We start from the raw sequence: 5,600 nt of genomic DNA, 5'->3' as shown, positions 1-5,600 counted from the left end.
TGTTAATGAGGTGTTTGACAACTTCAATCTGTTCTCCATTTACCATGATGTTACTTATTGGTCTAGTTGAGAGGATTTTTTCTTTCTTTACATTGAGGTGCAATACATAATGAAGACTTTGGTCTTTGAACATCATCATCAGTATGTTAAGTCCTCTTGTCTTTCAACAAGCAAGGTTGTATTATCTGCCTATCACAGGTTGTTAATGAGTTTCCTTCAATTCTGATGCCCAGTTCTTCTTAATATAATCAATAATTTTGGATTATTTGCTCAGCATACCAATTGAATAAGTATGGTGAAAGAATAAAGCCTTGGCACACACATTTCTTGATTCTTAACCATTCAATGTCACCTTGCTCTTTTCAAAAGATTTGGTCTATGTATAGGTTCCTCATGAGCACAATCAAGTATCCTGGAATATCTATTCTTCACAATGTTATCCACACAGTTAAAAGCCTTTGCATAGTCAATAAAGCACAGGTAAACATATTTCTGAGTTTCTTTGATTTCAGGCAAGATCTATTTGATGTAAGCATAGATATCCCTTGTTCCATGTCTTATTCTGAATCTGGCTTGAGTTTCTGGAAGTTCCTTGTTGATGTACTTTTGCTGCCATTTAAAAATGATCTTCAGCACAGTTTTACTTGCATGTGTTGTTAATGATATTGTTAGATGATTTTCACATTCTCTTGGTTCACTTTCTTTGAAATGGGCACAAATATGAATCTCTTCCAATCAGTTAACTAGGTAGACTGTCTTCAAAATTTATTGGCATAGACTAGTGAATGTCTTCAGTGCTGCATCAGTTTGTTGAAAGAACATTTAAAGATCTAACTTGAAGAACGAGGGTGAGTCAAAAATTATCCACACTCCAGTTATAGTAAAATGCCCATCCACATCTATGACTGATGACAACATTGAGCATGCACACAAATGATTCGGTCAAATAACCTTGTAGGGTGACAGTAGACTATGTGGCAAATCATTTGCAAATCAGATATGGCTCGGCTTGTGAAATAATCCATGACAGACTTGGGTTTCAAAAGTTCGTGTGAGATGGGTACCTAAATAACTTATGGAAAAGCATAAACAGAAACGTTTGGATATCTGCAAACAAAATTTGGACTAATACTCTAAAGAAGGTAAACGTTTCTGTAAAAAATTGCTACTAGTGACAAGACATAGATTCATCATTACTAGCCTGAGAGTAAATAACAAAGTACGAAATGGAAATATTCTCAAAAGCCAACCAAGAAAAAATTCAAAATCAACCATCACCTGGAAAATTGATGCTCACAATTTTCTGAGTTTCTCAAGGGCCAATATTGCAACACTATCAGGAAAAAGTTTAACAATCAACAGTGCTTCTTACAGTGAGGTACAGTGCTCCTTACAGTGAGATGCACTTAGGCTTACTTTTATTTGTTTGTTTTCTTGATATCTACTTGACTTCATCTTTGTTTGGAAGTCCTGTGACTGCATTTTGTTGTTGTTGTTGTTGCAAACCAACATCTCTAGTTCCCCTTTTTCAGTCTTTACTATCTAAAGTAAAATTCTATCTGAGTTGAGTTCTGGACAATATTGTAAATGTATGTTAATCTCAGGTTGTTGTCTGCTTTTGTTGGTTTATGTCCAAAGAGCTCTCTTTAGTATTTTGTGTAAGGTTGGTCTGGTTTTTACAAATTCTTACAATTACTGTTTATCGGGAAATGTCCTAATTTTTATGCCATATTTGAGGGACAGTTTGCTGGTTATATGATTAATTCTTGGTTGATCTGTTTTTTCCCCCATTCTGAGTTTTATATATGTTATCCCATTATCTTCTTGCCTGCAGTTTCTGCTGAGAAATCAAAGTTTAGTCTTATTAGTTCTCCATTGTAGGTAACTTTTAATTTTTCCTGAGCTGCTCACAAGATTCTTTCATTGGCTTTGGTTTTGGAAAGTTTTAATTATAACATGTCTTGAAGATTTTCTTTTGTTGTCTATCCTGTTGAGAGTTCATTCAACTTCAACACATATCTTCTTGACTTTCATGATGTTAAAGAAATTTTCTTTTGACAGCTCTTCAACAATTTTCTCTGTCTTTTTGTTATTGTTGTTTTTGTTTTTTTTTTGTCAATTATTCTTCTGGGATTCAGATCACACATAAGTTATTCCTCTTAATGGCTTCCTACATAATTTTTAGACTTTCACAGGATTTTTGTTCTTTTTTCCTAATTGTTTCTTTAGCTAATGAACATTGAAAGGTTTGTCTTCAAGATCACTGATTTATCTTTCCACTGATTAAATTCTAATTCTTTGCTCTTTCAATATGTAATGTATTTCTGAAATCTTTGTATTAATCTTCTGGATTTCTATTTTCTGTTTTTGTATAGTTCCTAATTTTTCATTTACTTTTTTGATTTGTTCTTGTAGTGTTTCTTGAATTCTTTAAAAGTTTTGCCTGTGTTTTATTTCATTTCATCTTCAATTTTCTCTATCATCCTCTCAATCCATCAAAGGTACCTAAATATCATTCTTTTAAGCTCCTCATCAAGCAGTTCTGATTGATTTCTGGTATTATATTTTCAGTCTGTATTTTGTCACTTGTTTGAGGCACTCTGTCTTGTTTCTTCATGTAAGTTAAAATCGTTGTCTCTGAGATATTGTAGTGTAATTGTATTTATATTTAATTGATGATTGTATATTGGTGTGTTCTTGGGCTCTAACCACGTGTCTTCATTGTATAATATAGACACTGGAAGTGTGTATGAAGTTCTCTATTTGCAGTTTGTGTGGTGTAGTTTAGGGAAGACTTATCTGATGCTGGCTGCTGATTGTCATTGATCAAGTGGTACAGGAGTGAGTAGTGATGCTTACACAATGGGTGGAGTCACAGAAGATTCAGATGTACTTGGACCAATTTCTATCTCCCATAAATAATCACAGTAATACAAGATCCAGAGAGGCAAAATTCAAATACCTCTAAATGCAGGGGTAGTATGCCCAGTCCCAGACCCCAGGCAGCTACACAGAAAGGGGTGCTAATGGCTGCCAGGCAGGCAAGGGTGGGGACTGGCCATCTCCCCAAACATCCTAAGGGTGTTAGGAACAAGGGAGAATCTCACTCCCATAATTGCCAACCTCCAGTGCATGCCCTATGCCTCCAGGTCTCTATGTTAATTGGCAGTCACTCACCAAGATCAAGATGGCAGGGCCCCAGCATGTCTTCTCTCTTGTTACTGTTGCTCAGCTTCCTCTCCCTGTCAACACTCAATATTCCTCTCTGTCCTAACCGCTGAAGCTCAGAATTCCAGGAGCACCATCCTTATCTGTTTCCCTTGGTCTCCTGTGTTCTTATTGCATAGGGTCTGCTCAGAGCATCTGCCTACTCTGCTATCTTGTCCCAGAAGTTTCAAGCTTTTACAATTCCAGCCATCACTCACTAAAATTGATTGTAGAACATTGTCCCTGTAGACTCTGTTATACTAATTGAACTTAGTGTCCCCTGAGACTATGGTCCTGAGACCCTAGACTCTACAACTCATTTTCTTAAGGTGTTTAGTTATAGTTCAGAAGTTTTCATAATTTTGCTCCCTGTACAACAACAATGCTCTACTATATACACAGATACATTTACAGCACCTCATAGAAATATAAACATAGAAATACCCTCTTTCCAACTTATATATAATCATGGGTATAGTCTAATCTCCTTCCCATTCTTGTTCAGCTTTTGTGTCTATCTATGCATTCATTTATATTGTTATAAAGAGAGGTTTATATCAAGGAAATGACTCAAACAGTTGCAGATATAAGCAAGTCCCAAGTATGTGGGTCAAATTGAAGCTGAAGGCTTACTTATGTCACTGCAGGGCTGATGATCTAAGATCAGCAAGTCAGATGGCAAGTAGGTAGGTCTGGCAAGTAAGAAGGCAGGCTGCTGATGGCTCCCAGGCTTGGGATGTCATTCAGCTGGCCACTGGCTTATGTCTAAAGAACCGGAGGTCAGAGGATGGGCCAGATGCAAGATCCAGACCCTACAAAGAGCAAACAAGCTTTGCCTAAAAGTCCAATCTATTGGAAGAGGCCACACACCTTATGAAACTTTCTTTCAATTGACTGGCTGCTCACAGAAGATCTCATCATGGGGAATTGCTAGATCTTAACTGCAAAACCACTGAGAATTCTGTCACAGTCAAGATAACACAAAATCTTAATTATCACATTGACTATGAAAAGGCATTCAACTGTGTGCATCATAATAATCAACTATAGATAGCATTGCAAAGAATGGGAGTTCAAGAACACTTAATTGTATTCATGCAGAACCTATACATGGAGCAAGAGCTAGTTGTTTAAACAGAACAAAGGGATACTGTGTGGCTTAAAATCAAGAAAGTATGTGTGTCAGGGTTGTATCCTTTCACCATACCTACTCAATTTATATGTTGAGCAAATAATCTGAGAAGAAGGATTATGTGAAGAAGAACATGGCATCAATATTTAAGGAAGGCTCATTAATAACCTGCATTATGCAGTAACACACCTTTGCTTGTTGAAAGTAAAGAAGACTTGAATTACTTACTGATAAAAACAAAGAATACAACCTTTTTGTGCAACTCAAGAAGGAAAATAAAATTTTCACAATTGGACTAGTAAACAACATCATGATAAATGGGAACATGATTGAACTGGTCAAGAATTTCACTGATCCTCAATCAATACTCATGGAAACAACATTCAAGAAATCAAATAATAGATTACATTGGGAAAATCTGCTGCAAAAGACCTCTTTGGAGTATTAAAGAACAAAGATGTTACTCTGAGGACAAAAGTGCTCCTGACCCAAGTCAAGGTATTTTCAATTGCCTCATATACATACAAGAGTTGAACAATGAAAAGGAAGACCTCAGAAGAAATGATGTATTTATATATTGGTGTTGGTGAAGAACATTGAATATACCATGGACTTCCAGAAGAACAAACAATTCTGTCTTGGAAGAAATGCAGCCAGAATGCTCTTAGAGGCGAGGGTTGTGAGACTTCACCTAATGTACTTTGGTCATGTTATTAGGAGGAACCAGTCCTAGGAAAAGGAAAAGTAGAGGGTCAGTGAAAATGAGGAATGTACTCAAGGAGATAGATTGACATAGTGTCTGTAACAATCAGCTCAACCATAGCAACAATTGTGAGTGTGGTGCATAAACTAGGCAGTGTTTTGTTCAATTATGCATAGGATCGCTAAGAATCAGAGCTGAATCTACAGCACCTAACAACAACAATGTAGCTTTTGCTATAAAACACATATTGTGGCCAATTCTGAGATGTTTTTACTAAAGGTCAAGAAGGAGAAAAATGAATTCACTCACTATTATCTTCCTGTCCATTTATACCAGTAGAGCGCAGATATAAGTTCTTCAAAGCATAAGATCTCAACTAACAACCTCAAAGTAAATGAATTTCATGTAGTGTCTGCTTTCTCATAATTCTCTTCTTAAGGTGAAGTCTCAGACTGCAGCATCATATCTTAGAAGATAAATCGTATGCTGGAATTCTAGCTGTAAGATAGGTCCCAAAATTGTTTTTTGGCTTCTGTTTTGAGTAGTAGTAATAGTAAA

Source organism: Chrysochloris asiatica, unplaced genomic scaffold (genome assembly GCF_000296735.1).
Source record: "Chrysochloris asiatica unplaced genomic scaffold, ChrAsi1.0 scaffold00674, whole genome shotgun sequence".
Classification (NCBI taxonomy): domain Eukaryota; kingdom Metazoa; phylum Chordata; class Mammalia; order Afrosoricida; family Chrysochloridae; genus Chrysochloris; species Chrysochloris asiatica.
The sequence above is the reverse complement of the archived record's forward strand: the minus strand, read 5'-3'. Positions refer to the sequence as shown.